The sequence below is a fragment of the Pinus tabuliformis genome, chromosome 7, assembly GCF_031772625.1.
Source record: "Pinus tabuliformis cultivar Carrire ecotype Pingquan chromosome 7, CPIR1, whole genome shotgun sequence".
NCBI classification, from domain to species: domain Eukaryota; kingdom Viridiplantae; phylum Streptophyta; class Pinopsida; order Pinales; family Pinaceae; genus Pinus; species Pinus tabuliformis.
The window spans coordinates 820,737,873-820,759,577 of record NC_142293.1 but is presented as its reverse complement, the minus strand read 5'-3'; positions in this window follow the sequence as shown (position 1 = coordinate 820,759,577).

Below are 21,705 nucleotides of genomic sequence, written 5' to 3'. Positions count from 1 at the left end.
TCACTGAGGTCACAACAAGCTGTGTTGCCTCTTTTTCCTTGAGCAGTTGTTCTATTTGCTCTTCCATTTTCTTGATCTGTATGTTTTGCTCAATAATGAGCTTCAACATCTCCTCCTTGTGCTGTTCATTTTCTGCCATCTCTTTGGTTTGTGGATCCTTAGTTGAAGGTAGTTTCAACTGTTTCTTCAAAGTTGTTATCTCTATATTCTTCTTCTGGAGTATTTCTTCAATTTCTTTACAGTCTTGGGGATCATATCCAATTTTGACAATAATATCTTCTAAAGACTTTAATTTGTTATCTTTAGCTAAATATGACAATTTTTCAATCTTAAGTTGTGACTGCACATTTGACAAGGCAGTTCTAAGCTTGGAAAGAGACATGGCAGTGGTAGTCATTGTTGAATATAACATTTCACCTGATTGCCTATGCAAATCCATTTGATCAATAAGATGTATCTGGTTTACATCAAATGAAAATATGGTCTTCTTGTAATTTTTTGTGGATTTGGAAAAGGCAGAGAGAAGTCTGTGATGAGAAGTGGATGTCTGTTTCCAAAACTTACTGTATACTTGTGATTTAAGAATTTCATTATTTTGTTTGATTTCCAAAAATGTTGAGAAGATATTAATATCTTCTGCTGAGCTGGTCTAAGTTGACTGAATAATCTCCATAGTTTCAGTTGAAGAAGGAGTTGAAGAAGTAGAAGGAGGTTTGGGATCAGTGGTCCCTGCTGATGAAACATATTCTAAATCTCCAAGATCAATTATTTGTTGTGGCTTTCTCCCTGATGACATTGACAATCTAGTGTTCAATTTCTTTTGTAGTATATAGTACTCTTTAACTGATTCTGTAGCTGACTGAGTTTCCTCTTTGGCTCTTTTGTGTTGAGTACTCTGAGTGACTAGAGTATTTACCTGTAGAGTGGTTATAACCCATTCATCTGCTTCTAAGAGAGTCCCTTGGCTGGAGATTCATGCTCTTCAATAATTTGTCTGCCTCTATACCTGCAGACCTAGTATTACAAATGAATGTCCCTACCTTGGCTTTGAGTTTGAACTGTGACTTTTTCTTACTTGAGACAAAATGGAATTCATCCATATTTATCATCTGCCTGATGTATTCCAGTGAGAATATCCTCATTGGCACATACTTAGGTAGTTTGTATGGAGCCAACTCACTGCCATATATCCTAATCTCAGTGTAGTTTTGGTACAGATACCAGTCACCAGTCTTGGTCTGTTCAGATAAGTGCAAAGTCTTCTTAATCTCTTCTCCAATTTTGGGCTCTGCCTAGCTATTGAGTAATTGAAGAACTGGATGTACAAAAGAATCTATAAACTGAGAGAATGTAAACTTTGATGATGTTGCTTTCACTAACTCTGTCCAGTGAATCACTGATTGATTCACTCCCTATTCATCCTGCCTGTTAAGTTGAATGTGCAATGAATCTCCCTGCTGAAAAAAATCAAATTGATTATGACTGAGCTATATCTGAACACTCCTTATGTGGTGAAATTCATAAATTGTTCATGTATATTATCAGCCAGAAATTGGCTATAATTATACATGAAAGCAGGTTGATATTCTTTACTGAAAATGGAAAAGAATCCAAGGATGGATTCATCAACAAGTTGATCATTTTCATAACCTAGGAGATATGATAGCAGGGAGATGATATGTCTAGTGGCTTCAGGGAACATATAAGATGAATAAGGTGGGTTTCTCTGGGTAATTCAACATCTTCTGGCAGAAAAAGTTCAAAAATAAGGGCTCTCTGTGGGAAGGTGAGTTTTTTATAAAGGTCCATGAAAGTTGCTGGTGAGAAATGGCTGAGGGTGTCAGATGAAGGTATCATTAGCATTTGGTTTATACTTTGAGCGGTAATGGTGATCAAGATTTTTCCATCTTGAGTCATCACTGTTCTTTGCACAGGATCATACCGGGCTTGACAATAAGTGATCAAATCAGGGAAATGATGAGACTTGGGAAAGGAGTACAATGGCAAAAGTGTCTCCGAGAAATGAATGGGATCTTCTTTATCTGCATAATTCTGCTTTAACCATAAATGCAATTCGTGGAAATCGATTTTGCATTCACAGTTAGTGACTTTGAACAGGGAGTTGACAAGGGGAAGGTGATCCAAATCAAGCAAGGCTATAAATGGATTTCCTTCTTTGACAGTTTTTTGTGCTTTAGCTTTGGGTGGCATCTTTATGTAGGTGGGGGATTTGGAAACTATTTTAACTGAAATTCGGATGACAGGGGGAAATGGCACAGAGTGAATAAAATTTTCGGTGATTGGATGGAAGCAGAAAAGTGGTAAAGAGTAGAGCCATGGGATATTTATTAGTGAAATCGGGCTTAATTTTCTGTTTAAATCTAGCCGTAGGCAATCTATTGTAGAGGAGCAGGATTAATGTCTAAAGGGAGGGTAAACGGTTAAATGAGGCTGACAACGATATAGGAGCGCATGGCACAATGGCTGTGTGACGTGGCGGTTTGTGAGTAGATGAGGGATAATGGATTTGTGACGTGGTAGGTCCCGTATGGATGAGGGGATAACAGATGGATGGTATGGTGTGGGAACGAGGTCAACGGTTGGAAGGGAGGAAACTGCCGGCGACATTTAAGTTGGGGGAGGGGGTGAGGTGGTTTACGGTTTTGCACTTTGGGGGCCCGAAACGCTACGGGAGTGACACGTAGCAAAAGAGGGCGACCATTAAAACTACTTTTCGGAACCCCCCCCCCCCCCGCGTTAACGGGAAACGATTGAAGGGGGGCCGAAACGCTTCCTTCGTCGTTGATTAGGGCGGAGTGAAATTTATCCATTGAAAAGTGCTCGACAGTTATCCATCCATATGACCACATCATGCGTTATAACTTTTAACAAGGTTATTAAGTTTATCACAATAATTAAACCTTGATTAAGGAATTTAAGCATTATTTAAACTAAACAACAAATTTCAAAGGCGTGTTTGAACTAGCAGCCTTAATTTTTATTTTCTAAAGCAAATATTTTCTTTTATTGCTTATTTAACATTTTGTCATTTTCCTTCCTTTTTTAGATAAACTACCCTATCATTTTTATTGATATGGACCTGAAATGATAATAAATCCTAACATTTTTTATTTTCAATTTTGTTTTTGGTCCATATCCTAACTTATCATTTTTTCAATGGCATTTTGATATATATATATATATATAGATAGATATATAGATATAGATATAGATATAGATATAGATATAGATATATTTTTTAACTAATGACTAACTTATCAAAAACAAAAATGTTACAACATCGGCTCCAACTGGGGATTGCTTTCTCCTGTAGAATGCAGAGAAATTGCAGATCCATGTGTCTTCTCCTCGGGCTCTGGAGTCTTTGCTGTAAAAAATCATACTGACAGTTGGAAAAGTAAATAAAAATCGGACTTATTACAATGATGGTAATAAAATCTATTTCAAACTTCTCAATAATGAATATAATGTTTCAGAAATCTTCCATTAATAGGAAATGTGGAATATTGTCCCTCTAGATTTTGTAACACAAAAGTGTTGTTTCCTTTTAGTTCGGCAATACTTAGAGGTCCGAACTAGGGGTTGTCAAACTTCCCATGTTTTCCTTTGTCTTCTCTTCTAGAGTCCCATCTTAGAACTAAATCTCCCTTTTTGAAGTCCCTTTCCCTGGCTCTTCTATCAAACAGGCTCTTCATTTTATTCTGATATTTTTTCAATTTGTATTGGACTTCATCTCTGTTCTCATTCAGTTCAATGATTTGATTTATCCTCCTTGAAAAATCATCAGGTTCATTAGTTGATTCCTACAGAAAATTTAAAACAGGGAAAGCCAAGTTGGTAGGGAAAATTTCATCTTTCCCATAAATTAATTGAAAAGGAGATTTTCCAGTAGATCACTTTGGAGTAATCCTGTTTGCCTAGACTGCATAAATTAGATGATTGTCCCAGCTCTTCTTATGATTTGCTAAAGTTTTCTTGATAACCTTTACCAGACTTTTATTAGATGATTCTGTAAGACCATTGCCTTGAGGATAATATGGAGTTGAATGGTGTAACAAAATCTGATATTTCTGGCAAAACTCAATCATTTTAATACTGGAAAATGTTGTGGCATTGTCAGTAACAATCTGCTGTGGGCAACCAAACCTGGATAAAATGTTTTCTTCAATGAATTTGATCACTACTGCATCAGTAACATTTCTTACTGGAATTGCTTCCACCCATTTAGTAAAGTAGTTTGTTGCAGTGAGGATCCATCTATGTTGATTGCTTGAAGTAGGATGAATCTCTCCAATAAAATCTAATCCCCACTGGAGAAAAGGTGCTGAGACCAATGTTGGGATTAGTGGAAGAGCTGCTAGTTTTTGCTTACCAGCAAACATCTGACAAGGGACACAACTTCTGACCTTTTCTCCTACTTGTAAGAACAATGTTGGCCAATAAAATCCTACCCTTAATATCTTATATGCTATTTCTCTCCAAGCATAATGTCCTCCACAAAATCCCGCATGAATATGATCAATGATCCCTTCAGTCTCTAATTCTGTTAAACATAATAACAAGATATTGAGAGGGTCTTTCTAGTACAGATTTATGATACAGTATTTGACTTCTTTCAATTTGAGAGTTTTACATTGACTTTTGGAAAATGATGCAAGACATTCAAAATGAATCAAGAAATTTACAATATCTTGATACCAATTTGATAACAGAACTTTCTCATCAATATGTAAAGAAATGGTCTCATCTAAAGGTAAAGGTTCTTGTGGATTATTTTCTTCAAGATGCAGGGAAGGTTCTTGTGGATTCTCCCCTGGTATTTCCAAAATAGAGTTGATGCCTAGCACTTTACAGTTGGACTCAGCTAGAAGCTTAATTAATCCTGGACCCTTTACTAGCTTTGTGGTTTTGACAGTTAGATCATACTCCAAAATTTGGGTGATCCATCTACCTCTCTTCCCATCAGTATCTAGTGAGTGAGAACAGTTTTAACAACACTGTTGGGGACATATGCTATGATGGTTGAATGTAAAACATACATCCTAAAAGATTTCAAATACTGAACTAGGGCATAAGCCTGCTTCTCAATTATGTCATATTTGAGCTCAACATCTCTCATGACTTTGCTGAAAAAGACTATAGGTTGGTCATGGGAATCTTCATTCTTTTGTAGTAAGACAATAACAAGGGTTGTTTCAAAGGCAAAGGAAAATATGCTAAATGGTTTGGTATAATCAGGACTGGCCAAGGTTGGGGCTTCAAAATTAAATTTCTTAATTTCATCAAATACATGTCTGGAAGAGACAATCCATTTAACCTCATGACTCTTCTTAATCATATCAGTTATATCTTTGATAATTTCAACATAATTGGGTATGAATCTTCTTTAAAAGTTGATTTTACCAAGAAAAGCTTGAACTTCCTTCTTATTTCTTGGTAATTATAATGTCTGAATGGCTGATTCTCTGTTTGGATCAAGGACTACTCCATTTTTATAAATTATATGACCGAGCAATTTCCCTTCTATGATATCAAATAGAGACTTCTTTGGATTCAACGGTATTCCGAATTTCCTACATCTTTCAAAAACATTCATCAAGTGCTTTAAATGATTTTGATCAGAATTAGAAAAGACTATAAGGTCATTAAGATAAATAACAAGAAATTTATTTACCTGGTCTACAAAAGCTATATCCATAGCTCTTTGGAATGTAGCTCCTGCATTTGTCAAACCAAAAGGCATCCTAGCATACATAAAAGTACCCCAGGGTGTTTTGAAGGCAGTACTTTCCCTATCCACTTGTCAACCATAATTGGATTATAATCAGAAAAACCATCTAACATAGAAAGTCTGTTAACTCCAGAAACTTGTTGAAGTAACTGATCCATTTTAGGTAAGGGAGAGTTATCCTTTAGTGATGCTTTATTTAAGTTTCTAAAATCAACATAGAGTCTAATTTCAACATTCTTTTTCCTTACAGGTACTAGGTTGGCAATCCAATTAGAATATCTTAGTGGAAGAATAATCTGTGCATCTAACATTTTCTTAAGCTCTTTCTCAATAGTTGGTAGAAGAACTGGGTTAATTCTTCTGAGTTTTTGCTGGTAGGGTTTAGCTTTAGTTTTTAATGGGATCTTATGTTCAATGAGGGATGTGTCATAGGTTTTAAGATCAGCATAAGACCAAGCAAAAACATCTTTGTATTTTTAAGTAACTTAAGATATTCATTTTTAACTTTTGGGGCTAAAGATGTAGAGATTTTTATATTTTGCACTTGTTCTTGGGTTCCAATATTGATTTCTTCGATATCATCTTCAGGAGAAATGGATGGAGGGTTTCGAGGGACATCATTATAATCGAATAGTTTCTCTAAAGGAATTAACCCTTTAGGAATGAAGTTGTTTGATAATTGTATGATGTCATGATCTGCAATCTTGGAGTTTAGTTCTGGATCATCATTAGCTTGAGGATTAATCATGTCAAGATTGTCTTCATCAATTTGTAGAAGAGAAAATTCACCTACAACTTGAAGGAAAGATTTTAGTTGTTCATCGTCCTCAAATACCTGCCAATGCTTTTGGTTATCTGGTATGGATGGCCTGTATTTGACCTGGATTTGGTATAACACTTGTGTTTGATCATGAATTTTAAATGAGTTTGCAGAGATAGCCAAAGAATCTGCATGTATGTTTTCATTTCTAGGGACATAATTTATGTTGAAGGCATTAAGGGATTTTCAGTGGAATCCTAAATCTCATTTCAATAGGACCTAAGCCTAGGATGCTTTGTTTGGTAAATATTCCTAACCTGTCTCACAATGAGTGTGGAGTGAGTGAAAACACTCAAGTTATGTACCTTTAAACTCTTGACTCACTGTAGTCCTAGAAGGAAAGCCTCGTATTCTGCTACATTGTTGGTTACTTCAAAATCAAGTTTACACGATTGTGTAATGTTTTCTTTTTTCTGGTGAGATTAATACTACCCCAACACCTGCTCCATCTTTTGTACAAGAGCCATCAAAGAATATTTTCCGTACATCAATTTGATTTGATATAAGGTTTTCAACTACATCTTCAATTTTTACTTGAGATTCATGTATTTGATTTGAAGAGAGTTGTAAGTAGCTAAAATCTTGATCAATTACATAGATGGGGTGGTTCTTTAACTTCTCTATACAACCTAAGTTGTTCTCCCCCATAAACTGGAATAATGGCATAAGACATGTCCATCTGAAGAGTTCCCCCTAATTTGGCACAACAAGACCTTGAAAGGAGCATTCCAAATTTGGGAGGGATATCAGTGACAACTATATCTAATACTATGATTTTTACTGGGATTTGGGCAAGAGTGACTACTAAATCCTTAATCAATCCTAGACAAGGTACCCTCTTGGAATCAAAGGTGTACAAATCATGATAGGATCTAGTTATGTCAAGATTTAAATGATCCATGATGGTTTTTGGCATGAGATTATGTGATGCTCCAGAATCAAGCATACAGTTGTATAACATGGAATCATTTGCCTTTAGTGTCACATAGAAAGGGGGTACTATTTCATCTATCATATCTGAGCTAGGACCAAAGATAACTGCTGGTTTTTCATCCTGAAGGCTAATAACATCACTTTCAACATCAACATAGGTGTTTTGTATCCATTTGGAAACTTGATTTTTATATCCAGGGTTTTTTGAAAGTTCTGAAAGTGGTATAGGGATCTTAACTCTTTCTAACTCCTTTTCAACATTAAATGTAGTTAAGACAATTTTATCAATTTGAGCTGTATCAGTTGACTGATTTAATGGTCGAATAGTAGTTGTCTGAGTCTCAACAACTTTGGTATGAGGTTGAATTGTTGGAGGTTCCTTAAGAGGTCTTCCGGGGCCAGGTCTAGGTCTGAGATCATATCTTTTGTTTAGCTTAGCAATTAGAAATTCAGAGAAGGCATGGTATTTGGAAATTTGTGAGGATTCTTGATCTTCTTGAACTTGTTTATTCTGTGAAAGAGGAACAATAGTGGTCTGACTAGAAGAGGTATCCATATTGTTAATTTCTTCAATGATAGTCATGGTATTGTCATCAGGCTATTAACCATTGATCAATAAAGGAGTTGGAACTTGTTGATCATTACTAGGCCTTTGAAGAATTTGCAATTGTGGAGTTCTTTTTTACTGACCTTGATTATGATTTTGAGGTCGAGTGACCGTCTGTTGAAATGTTTTGGGTTGAGTTTCAATCTTGGAAATTCTATTGGATAGATTTATAAGAAGTGAAGTTATCTCATCAATTTTGGAATCTTCAGTTTTACTTTTTGAAGAAGTAGAGGCCTCTTGACTAGATTTAAGCTTTCTTTGGGCCTTTTCCTCTTTAGCTTTCAAGGTGGCTGAGGCAACCCTATTTGCTTCCACCTCTATAGCATTGGTCTGCATGTATTCTAGAGTCCTAGAAGTTCTTTCTCTTAACATTACAACAAAATCATCTTCAAGGGCTTTTCAAAACCTAGATTTGGCTGCTGCTACAGGGGGTTTGCAATCAGGAGGCATACTATGGTAAAGTTTGTTGAACCTTTCAATAAAATCAGCTACAGGTTCACCAAAGTTTCATTTTAGTTCTTAAAACTCAGTCAAAAAGTAAAGAGGGTCTTTCCTCACACCCCATTGGTTTTTGAATATATTTGTTAACTCCTCCCATGACCTAATGGAATTTGTAGGTAACTGCCTAAACCAGGTTCTAACATTTCCCTCAAGAGATTGGACAAACAACCTCATATAAACATTTTCTTGTTCTATGTTCATATTATTTGCAAAATCTAGAAATGCTTGAAGATGGTCCTCAGTTGAGGAACCAATTTCTCCATTATACCTAGGAAGGTGTTTTAAATATCCAGGAGGGAATGCATCGAGGTTTTGAGGCAAAACTAAAGCTGCATATCTAGCCTGTATAATGGGTTGGAATGCCATAGTAGAAGATGGTGTATGCGGTGTTTGGGTAGATGATGAAAAAGAAGAGGAAGATGATGTTAGAGAAGGTGTATATCTGTGTTGAGGTGAAGAAGGAGGAGATCTTGTAAACGACTTTAAGGGAGTCCTAATAACTAACTTCTTAACCTGTGAGTGAATGTCCTCTTTTGTTTCAAAGAGTGGGTTTGAGTATAGATAGAAGGTTTCTTCAGGTTGTTTAGAAGTAGAAGGGAATGAATAAGTAGTGGGGGATATGAAGTCTGTAGGTTTGAATTCAGGTAAATGAACATCCAATTCAGCCTCAGATTTAGGTGATTCTAATGGTAGTGAGGGTACTTGATATGTTTCAAGTGAGTGAATAAGGAAAGCTGATTTAAAATCAACTCCCTTACCTAAAAGTTATGAGATCCTAAGTGATAATTGTGTCCAATATGGATTGGATGGAATGTTCCTAAAGGGATCTGATGATAATTTATCTTTAGACTGCAGGGTTGAAGAAGAAGAAGATGGTTGAAGTCTTCTTTTAGAATCGTCCCTTCTCACAAGTTTTTTTGGATCTGGTAGAGGGTTAATTGTGTCATATTCATAATGGGATCCAGTGTGCTTAAAAGGTGCCAGTTTGGTAGAGTGGAGTCGCCAGGTGAAGAATTTTGACCTATGTAGATCTTTAGTCATCTTTAAAGGAATAATATTTATATCATTGTCCCAGGGAGACTAATCAAATTTGAGTCCCCGACAACGACGCCAGATTGATGTTGTACCTCTAAGATGATAATGGTCAATTGATCATGCCAGAGCATCTAAGATATTTGTTTTGGGGTTTTGGGTTTTGGTTTTTATGGAGGACCAATACATAAAACAAATTATAAGGATGATGTATTTAACCCTTTTGGATAGTACTAATAAATAGCCAAAGGGCTTCCATTTAACTTCACACAGTGATTTAAGTTGATAAGATGTGAAAAAGGAATAGTAAGGAAATATGATTACTCTAAATTTCATATAGAAAGATAAATCATCATAAGTGGGAAAACCTTTGACCAATGTTCAAAAGTTAAACAAAATATGCTTAAAATTACATAAGATACTGAAAATTTTATGATTTAGAGGGAGCCTTTCAGACAAACAGTCCAATATCTCAATATTTGTATAATAATAACTTTAGAAGGAATTTTAAGAATAACTGTAACACATTTATTCTCACCTAATATCTCTGTAAAACTTAAACATATGCAGAATTAACAGAATGATTAGAACACATGAAATACTTACAAATAAAACGAGACTGTATGATATTAAATCCAGAATCCTTTGCTTTATTATCAGTGATCTAGAAAGAGCTTGTACATCAATGCTTTACAAAATTGCTTATGGAAAGGTACCACCTTTAATAACTCGTAGAAGAGAGTTATTTATACTAGTTTGGATAGTGAAAAAAATATCCTAAATTGATTACAAAAATAGCTTGAAAGAAAATAGGAAAAGAAAACTGCTAAATGATGTGTCCCTATTAGCTAGGAAGTTGTTGATGATTGTTCCTTGAAAAAATGCTGTACTGTCTTCTTATTGGGATGGAAAGTTAATCAATTGTTTCACACAATTGATCCCACCTCTACTCACTTGGTATCTTCAAATTTACCATTCTTTTAAATATCTCATAACCTTTGGTATATCTTTCAAAATTGGGTTTAGTGAGAAAAAGATGTCCAACTTCATATTTGATTGTGAGGTCAGGGCTCAAAGCTTCCAAAAACCCTTTTCCAGTAATATGTATTTTTATCCATGCAAATTGACTGCTGTTTGCTACAATAGTATATAATCTTTCATAGTAATCATCCAATTTTACTAGCTGATCATTTGATGTCACTAACTTTGGTAAACCTTTCTTTTTCAAAATACTGAATTTATAATGAAACCTTTTGGCTGCAATGTTCAAATCTTCACACTTTGTTTTCAATTGAGTTAGTAGATTCTTCTTGAATAGGACTTTCTTAATCTCCAAAATAGTAGTTGTCATATCTGGAATATTTATCTCTTGTAATTTTTGCCTAGTCTTAGAGTTTAGTACTTTGATCATCCTTGTTGCTTCTTTGGGTTTTGTGCCCAATACTGCCCTCTGATTATCTATCTCTGTCTTGCATCTAGCAATCAATTCTGTCCGCTCAAAAATAATTTGAATAGATGGCCATACTTCTGTTATGGAGTGGCTGATATCTATCCAGATGTCCTCTTTGGCCTAGGCCAAAGTGTATGCCATTAGAGTCTTACTCTCTAATTGTTTGACCTTTAGTTCTAACTTGTGTGATTTTTGCATTTCCTCTACATATAAGGTATCAATTTTTACCTTTTGTGACTCTAGGGCTTGGAACTTCTGGAGTAACTTTTCATTCTGTTGTTTTTGTGCATGTAACTCCTATGATAACCTTGTGTTTCAACTGTTGCTGAAGATGAAGCAATGTCAGTAGGAGATGAGTTTGGCTCTGTATTTGCTATGGGAATAGCTGTCACTGAGGTCACAACAAGCTGTGTTGCCTCTTTTTCCTTGAGCAGTTGTTCTATTTTCTCTTCCATGTTCTTGATTTGTATGTTTTGCTTAATAATGAGCTTCAACATCTCCTCCCTGTGCTGTTCATTTTCTGCCATCTCTTTGGTTTGTGGATCCTCAGTTGAAGGAAGTTTCAGCTGTTTCTTTAGAGCTATTATCTCTATATTCTTCTTTTGGAGTATTTCTTCAATTTCTTTACAGTCTTGTGGATCATATCCAATTTCGAAAATAATATCTTCTAAAGAATTTAATTTGTTATCTTTAGCTAAAGATGACAATTTTTGAATCTTAAGTTGTGACTGCACATTTGACAAGGCAGTTCTGAGCTTGGAAAGAGACACGACAATTATAGTCATTGTTGAAAATAACATTTCACCTTATTACCTATCCAAATCCATTTGATCAATAGGATGTATCTGGTTTATATCAAATGAAAATATGGTCTTCTTGTAATTTGCTGTGGATTTTGGAAATGGAATTTGAGCTCGCAAAAATGCCATTTGCATCCTTCCTCTTTCACTGTCAAAGGTAGAGAGAAGTCTCTGCTGAGAAGTGGATGTCTGTTTCCAAAACTTACTGTATACTTGTGATTTAAGACTTTCATTCTTTTGATTAATTTCCAAAAATGTTGAGAAGATATTAGTATCTTCTACTGAGCTGGTCTCAGTTGACTGAATAATCTCCATAAGTTCAGTTGAAGAAGGATTTGAAGAAGTAGAAGGAGGTTTAGGATTAGTGGTCCCTACTGATGAAACATCTTCTAAATATCCAAGATCAATTATTTGAGGTGGCTTGCTCCCTGATGACATTGACAATTCGGTGTTCATTTTCTTTTGTAGTATATAGTACTACTTAACTGATTCTGTAGATGACTGAGTTTCCTCTCTGACTCTTTTGCGTTGAGTACTCTGAGTGACTGGAGTATTTACCTGTGGAGTGGTTATAACCTGTTCATTTGCTTCTAAGAGAGTCCCTTCAGACCACTACTCCTGGTTCGTAAACTTCTCCAATTTTGGTCTGGGAGTATGATTGTAAGGTGTTGCCTTCAACTGAACTCTAAGGGATGAAATGATCCCAAAATGATCATAAGACTAGGTGAAGCTTGGCTTGAGATTCTTTCTCTTCAATAATTTGTCTGCCTCTATACCTGCAGACCTAGTATTACAAATGAATGTCCCTACCTTGGCTTTGAGTTTGAAATGTGACTTTTTCTTACTTGAGACAAAATGGACTTCATCCATATTTATCATCTGCCTGATGTATTCCAGTGAGAATATCCTCATTGGCACATACTTAGGAGGTTTGTATGGAGCCAACTAACTGCTATATATCCTAATCTCAATGTAGTTCTGGTACAGATACCAGTCACCGGTCTTGGTCTGTTCAAATAAGTGCGAAGTCTTCTTAATCTCTTCTCCAATTTTGGGCTCCGCCTGGCTATTGAGTAATTGAATAACTGGATATACAAAAGAATCTATAAACTGAGAGAATGTAAACTTTGATGAAGTTGCATTCACTAACTATGTCCAGTGAATCACTGATTGATTCACTCCCTGCTCATCTTGCCTGTTAAGCTGAATGTGCAATGAATCTCCCTGCTGAAACAAAATTAAATTGATTATGACTGAGCTATATCTGAACACTCCTTGTGTGGTGAAATTCATAAATTGTTCATGTATATTATCAGCCATAAATTGGCTATAATTATACATGAAAGCAGGTTGATATTATTTACTGAAAAGGGAAAAGAATTCAAGGATGGATTCATCAACAAGTTGATCATTTTCATAGCCTAGGAGATATGATAGCAGGGAGATGATATGTCTAGTGGCTTTAGGGAACATAGAAGATGAATAAGGTGGGTTTTTCTTAGGTAATTCAACATCTTCTTGCATAAAAATTTCAAAAATAAGGGCTCCCTGTGGGAAGGTGAGTTTATTATAAAGGTCCATGAGAGCTGCTGGTGAGAAATGGCTGAGGGAGTCGGATGAAGGTATCATTAGAATTTGGTTTATGTTGGGTGTGGAGCTTGATTATCTTCTGTATTCAAAGGTTTCAACCGGATGTATACCCTAGGAAGATTGTACACCCCTCCATGCGGGGGGGCTAATTTCCCCCGGCTGGGGGGTCCGAGGGTCAGCGGTCCCCCAGCGGGGGTTCGGGGGTAGCGCCCTCGAATCTAAAAACATATGTAAAATTGCCTTGTAAAAGTATAGAAATTTCTAGTCAATCTGGCCCATTCATTAGGCAGATAATCTGACGGTAGAATTTATGTTTAATTTAGGGTTTTTTGCCCTAGAAGGCAACCCCTCACTATATATGAGGGAATTGTATTGCGTCTATGTAGACTTGTATTCTGAGTGAGGAAGAGAGAGGAGATTGAGAGCGAAGAGGGAGTTATAAGGATCTGTTGTAGGTTGTATCTCTTCAGTTTGCTGGATAATATAAAAATAAGGACTGGCTGTTTCTCTGTGGACGTAGCCCAAACTGGGTGAACCACGTATATCTGTGTCTCTCTTGTTTTATGCGTTTTCTATGTTTATATTTATGTAATATTTTATGTGTTCCGTTGCTCTGTAATATATAATTTTCTAACAACTGGTATTAGAGCCGAAGGTCTATTTGGCTAATAAACTCGCAGGAGAGAAGGATTCTTGGTTCGAGTGGGAGTAATGGCAGATGATGGTAGGTTTAGGGTCGAAAAATTTAACGACCAAAACTACCAACTGTGGAAGATGCAGATGGAAGATTATTTGTATTAGAGAGATTTGTACCTACCATTGAGCGGAAAGACAAAGAAGCTGACGAGTATGACAGACACAAAATGGAATATTCTCGACAGAAAGGCACTTGGAACAATATGGTTGTGCCTAGCAGCGTCGGTAGCGTTTAATATTTCAAAGGAAACGACAACAGAGGGTTTAATGTCGACATTGGCCAAACTATATGAAAAACCCTCGGCCTCAAATAAGGTATTTCTTATGAAGCGTTTATTTAATATGAAGATGTCAGAAGGTGGATCTGTTGCTGATCATTTAAATGATTTTAATACAGTTACAAGTCAGTTAAGTTCTGTAGGGGTAACTTTTGATGATGAAGTTAGGGCTCTGTTATTTCTGTGCTCATTGCCAGAAAGTTGGAATGGTTTAGTTATGGCCATTAGTAACTCTGTCTCTGGATCTAGTACTTTAAAGTTTGATGATGTTGTCGGTGCAATCCTTAGCGAGGAAATGCGACGGAAAAGCTCTGGTGAGACATCAGGTAATGCTTTGACTGCAAAGACTAGGGGAAGAAAAATGGAAAGAGGAAAAAGCCCAGGATATCGTAGTAAGTAAAGAAAAGGCAGATCCAAGTCCAGATTGGGGATAGTGTGCTGGAAATGTGGGAAGAAAGGACACCTGAAGAAAGATTGCAAGTCTCGGAAGGGAAAAGAAGGAGACGCGCAACAAGAAACTAATCATGAAGCGAATGTAACAGGTGATGTGTTGCAAGATGCTTTGATTCTTTCATTAGAAAATATTATTTATGCCTGGGTGGTAGATTCAGGGGCCTCATTCCATGCCACACTTGATAAGAAACATTTTCATGATTATGTTCAAGGAGATTTTGGACAGGTTCGATTGGGTGATGATAAGCCCTGTAAAATCATTGGAATGGGTACATTTTTCATAAAATAGCACTATGGAAATCAATGGCTATTGAAGGAGGTAAGGCATGTTCCAGATCTAAAGAAAAATCTGATTTCAACAGGGTAGTTGGGAGGTGAAGGTTGTGTAACTACTTTCACAGATAAAACCTGGAAGGTCACTAAAGGATCCTTGGTAATAGTGAAAGGAGGAAAGGTTGGTACATTGTATTTATGCAATGGTATTTCTAATTCTGTTAATGCTTTAACCTTTACAGGAGAAGATACGACATTGTAGCATCATAGGCTCGGGCACATGAGTGAGAAGGGGATGCAGATTCTTCACTCAAGAAATTTGTTGCCAGGTTTAAAGCATGTTGATTTAAAATTCTGTGAGAATTGTGTTTATGGAAAACATAAGAGAGTCAGATTCCTTAGAGTTGGGAAAGAAAATAAGAGCGAAAAATTAGAGCTTGTGCATATAGATGTATGGGGACCTGCTCAGGTATCATCTCTTGGTGGCTCTCATTATTATGTTATTTTTATTGATGATGCAACCAGAAAAACCTAGATTTATTGTGTTCAAAATAAATCTGATGTATTTGATATTTTCAAGAAATGGAAAGCTTTGGTTGAAAATGAGACATGAAAAAGGTTGAAGTGTCTCAGATCAGACAATGGAGGTGAATATTGCAGCAAAGAGTTTGATAGGTACTGTTCTGAGAATGGAATTCACAGAGAGAAGACAGTTCCAGGAACACCACAAGAAAATGGTGTGTTAGAAAGGATGAACAGGACAATCATGGAGCGTGCAAGGTGCATGAGATTGCATGCAGGATTGCCTTTACAATTTTGGGTAGATGCTGTAGATACTGCTGTTTATCTAATAAACAGAGGGCCTTCAAGTTCCTTGGATGGTGGTATTTTAGAGGAGGCATGGACAGGTAAAAAGGTAAACTACTCTTTTTTAAAGACTTTTGGTTGTGAAGCCTTTGTCCACATTAATAAAGAAAATAGAACAAAGCTTGAGGCAAAATCAAAGAAATGTACCTTTATTGGATATGGTGTTAATGATTTTGGTTATCGTTTTTATGATTATGAAAAACACAAAATCATTAGGAGTAGAGATGTCATATTCAATGAAAAGGTTTTGTATAAGGATCAGCTGCAGGAAAAGAAACAGGAAAAAGAAAACAGAGAATACACAGTGCTTGACGAGATCATAGAAAAAGTGATGGTGCCTAAAAATCATAATGATCAACAGCTAGAACAACAACCACAACAACAACAAGCACTTCAAACACCTAAAAGTGGTGTTAGAAGATATACCAGGATAAGTAGACCCCTTGAACAATACTCTCCTTCATTATATTATGTATTGTTGACTAATTCTGGTGAACCAGAATGTTATGAAGAAGTAGTATAGGTAGAAACCAGGAAGAAGTGTGAGCAATCCATGAAAGAAGAGATGGACTCCTTAGCATATAACCAGACTTGGGACTTAGTCAAGTTGCCTGCAGGTAAAACATCATTGCAGAATAAATGGGTTTACAAGTTGAAGGAAGAAGATGGAGGTAGAAAAAGGTATAAAGCTAGACTTGTGGTGAAAGGGTTTGCACAAAAAAAGGGTATAGACTTTGATGAGATATTTTCTCCTGTTGTGAAAATGACTTCAATCAGAACTATTCTAAGTATAGTTGCAATTGAAGATTTGCATCTTGAGCAGTTAGATGTAAAGACAACCTTTCTCCATGGGGATTTGAAGGAAGAGATATATATGCAACAACCACAAGGATATGAGGTAAAAGGGAAGGAGAAACTAGTGTGCAGGTTGAAGAAGAGCTTATATGGCTTAAAACAGGCTTCAAGGCAGTGGTATATAAAATTTGACAGGTTTATGTTTGAACAAGGTTATACTAGGTGTCACTCTGATCATTGTGTTTATCTCAAAAGGCAAAATGATGGCAGCTATATTATATTGTTATTGTATGTAGATGAAATGATTGTTGCAGGTTCTAACATGCAAGAAATAAATGTGCTCAAAAGGAAACTGGAAAACTCATTTGCAATGAAGGAATTGGGTGCTGCAAAACAAATCTTTGGTATGAGAATAACTAGAGACAGGAAGAATCACAAATTAACATTGTCTCAAAGTGAGTACATAGAAAAGGTTTAATATGCAGAATGCAAAACCAGTTAGTATTCCTTTGGCTAGCCATTTAAAATTAAGTAAGGAGGCGTGTCCCAAGACTCATGAAGAAATGGCTCATATGTCTAAAGTTCCATATGCATCAACAGTTGGAAGCTTAATGTATGCAATGGTCTACACAAGGCCTAATATTGCACATGCAGTGGGAGTTGTAAGCAGGTGCATGAACAATCCAAGAAAAGAACATTGGATGGCGGTGAAGTGGATTCTCAGGTATTTGAGAGGTACCACAAATCAGACATTATGCTTTGGTGGTTCAAACATTGCTCTACAGGGATATGTTGATGCAGATATGGCAGGTGACAGAGATAACAGGAGGAGCACTACAGGATATGTATTTACTGTAGGTGGAATAACTGTTAGTTGGGTTTCAAAAATCCAAAGTGTTGTTGCAATTTCAACAATAGAAGCATAGTATGTTGCTGCTACAGAGGCTAGTAAAGAAATGATTTGGTTACAAAGGTTTCTAGATGAATTGGGTAAGAAGCAGGAGTTGGGCAGGCTATACAGTGACAGCCAGAGTGCCATACATCTTGCAAAGAATTTTTCATTTCATTCCAAGACTAAACATATACAACTCAAGTACCATTTCATACGGTCAACATTGGAAGATGGACAGTTGAAGCTCTAAAAGATACACACTAGCCAGAATCCTGCAGATATGCTAACAAAAGTTGTAACCAGGGGGAAACTGAGAATCTGCTAAGTTTCAATTGATCTTCAAGTATGATGAAGAAGATGAGAGACAACCAAGTCCAAAGTGGAGTCATTGTCTAGAAAATGAAGCAGTAGTGGAGTTGCTATAATCAATCTACAAGTGGGAGATTGTTGGGTGTGGAGCCTGATTATCTTTTGTATTCAAAGGTTTCAGCCGGATGTATATCCCAGGAAGATTGTACACCCCTCCATGCAGGGGGGTGCGGGGGAGACTTATCCCCCTCGCGGGGGTCCGGGGGGGGCTAATCTCCCCTGGTTGGGGGATCCGGGGGCCAGCTGTCCCCCAGAGGGGGTTCGGGGGTAGCACCCTCGAAGCTAAAAACAGGTGTAAATTGCCTTGTAAAAGTATAGTAATTTCTTGTCAATCTGGGCCATTCATTAGGCGGATGATCTGATGGTAGAAGTTATGTTTAATTTAGGGTTTTTTCCCCTAGAAGGAAACCCCTCATTATATATGAGGGAATTGTATTGTGTCTATGTAGATTTGTATTCTTAGTGAGGAAGAGAGAGGAGATTAAGAGAGAAGAGGGAGTTACAGCGGCTCTGCTGTAGGTTGTATCTCTTCAGTTTGCTGGATAATATAAAAAGAAGGACTGGCTGTTTCTCCATGGATGTAGCCCAAACTGGGTGAACCACGTATATCTGTGTCTCTCTTGTTTTATGCGTTTTCTGTTTTTATATTTATGTAATATTTTATGTGTTCCATTGCTCTGTAATATATAATTTTCTAACAGTTTAAACTCTGAGCGGTAATGGTGATCAAGATTTTTCCATCCCGAGTCATCACTGTTCTTTGCATAGGATCATACCTGGATTGACACCAAGTGATCAAATTAGGGAAATGATGAGTCTTGGGAAAGGAGTAGAAGGGAAAAAGTGTCTCCCAGAAAAGAATGGTATCTTCTTTATCTGCATATTTATGCTTTCACCATAAATGCAATTCTTGGAAATCAAATTTGCATTGACAGTCAGTGACTTTGAACAAGGAATCTACAAGGGGAAGGTGATCCAAATCAAGTAAGGTTGTAGATGGTTTTCCTTATTTGACAGTTTTCTATGCTTTAGCTTTGGGAGGCATCTTTTTGCAGGTGGTGGATTTGGAAACTATTTTAACTGAAAGTCGGATGACAGGGGAAAATTGCATAGAGCGAATAAAATTTTCAGTGATTGGATGGAAGCAGAAAAGTGGTAAAGGGTAGAGCCATGGGATATTTATAAGTGAAATCGAGCTTAATTTTTCGTTTAAATCTAGCCGTAGGCAATTTATTGCAGAGGAGCGGGATTAATGTCTAACGAGAGGGTAAATGGTTAAATGAGGCTGACAATGGTATAGGAGCGTATGACACAAAGACTTTGTGATGTGGCGGTTTGTGAGTGGATGAGAGATAACGGATTTGTGACGTGGCAGGTTTTGTATGGAGGAGGGGATAATGGATGGATGGTATGGCGTAGGAACAAGGTCAACGGTTGGAAGGGAGGAAACTGCTGTCGAGATTTCGGGGGTGGGGGTGAGGTGGTTTATGGTTTTGTGCTTTGGGGGCTTGAAATGCTACGAGAGTGACACGTAGAAAAAGAGGGCAGCCATTAAAACTAATTTTCGGACCCCCCCTGCTCGCGTTAATGGGAAACGATTGAAGGGGGGACGAAACGCTTCCTCTGCCATTGATCCAGGCGGAGTGAATTTTATCCGTTGAAAAGTGCCCGACGGTTATTGGCGCAAACATGAATTTTTGTTACTCTCGTCCATATGACCACATCATGCATTATAACTATGAACAAGGTGATCAAGTTTATCACAATAATTAAACCCCGATTAAGGAATTTAAGCATTATTTAAACTAAACAACAAATTTCAAAGGTGCGTTTGAACTAACAGCCTTAATTTTTTTGTTCTAAAGCAAATATTTTCTTTTATTGCTTATCTAACATTTTGTCATTTTCCTTCGTTTTGGAGAGGAACTACCCTATCATTTTTATTGATATGGACATGAAATGATAATAAATCCTAACATTTTTTATTTTCAATTTTATTTTTGGTCCATATCCTAACTTATCATTTTTTCAACGGAATTTTTTTTTTAACTAATGACTGACTTCTCAAAAACAAAAATGTTACAACAAGATCGAAAAGGGAGAGGTTGGCTTGGTGTGGAGGAGGTATTTGTCTAGGTTGAAGAGTCTCAAGGAAAATCTATTGAAGGAAGATATTTTGACTGGGTTTTCCCCTAGATAGGGGTTTTTCCCTGGCAGAGTGCCTGCATCTCGTGTCTTGTGATCTTCAAGCACACACAATTTGGTAATTTCTTGATGAAAGATAATATAAAAAATAAGTAAAATAAGCCAACATAATTTCCAAGTAATTATCAAGAAAGAGAAATCTAACCCTAATCTTACTAGCATTGATTTCTCAACATGGTTTCAGAGCTAAGGTCAAAGAAGATTGAAGATCACTTTGTTGGCTTAAAGGAAATGCTGATTCCCTCCATGATAAGGATGGGATTCACTTCTACAGGAAGATGGATAAAGAAGACTGTCTATTACTTATTCAATAAGGTCAAAAGTCAAGAATTCTTAGTTGCACTTACAAGATCCCTCAAAGATGATAATGCATGGATCATTGGCAGTGGAGCATCAAATCATATGATAGGGGAAAGTAAGCAACTACAAACTCTATTAAAGGAACCATATTCCCATGCAGTGGAATGAGACAACAAAAACTATACTATTAGAGGCCTAGGATCAACATCTTTGAAGTTGGGGCATGGAGAAAAACTACATCTCAACAACATACTATATGTTTTAGGTTTGAAAAAAATATTGCTTTCAATTTCTTGCTTGGAAGATAAAGGGGATAGAGTTTCTTTTGTTGATGGAAAAGTCTTTGTTTGGGGAAAGATTCAAGTATTGATAAAGCTAGGGTTATTGGAGTTCGTGAAGGAAGTTTGTATAGAGTGATTACAACACCTCCTCAAGCCCTAGTTCGTATGGAAATATCTCCTATTGAGCTATGGGATAGAAGATAGGGTCATCTTCAGTATAAGGTTATTCCCACTCTTAAACATCTAGTTCATGGCATCCTTGATATCAAATAAGACCATGAAGGAGTTTGCAAGGGATGCTCTTTGGGAAAACATACAAGAAAACCATTTTCAAATAATGAAACAAGGTCTAAAGAAATATTAGACCTCATACATTCTGACGTGTGTGGGCCCATGTCTGAAAATCCACTTGGAGGACATCTTTACTATGTAACATTTATTTATGATCACTCTAGAAAGACATGGCTCTATCTTCTCAAGAAAAAGGATGAAGTATTTGAGAAGTTCAAGGAGTTTAGATGTGAAGTGGAAACCTAAATGAAAGAAAGTTAAAAACTTTGAGATCTGACAATGGTGGGGAATACACTTCTAAAAAAATAATTGCATAATATAAAGAAGCAGGAATTAAGAGGGATCTTATTGTTCCCTACTATCCCGAACAAAATGGAGTGGCCAAAAGAAAGAATAAGATAATTGAAGAAGGTGTATGAACAATGCTATTTGATCAATATTTGCCAAAGTTTCTATGGGGAGAAGCAACAATGATAGCTGTATATATTCAAAATAAAAGTCCTCATAGAATTATTGATAA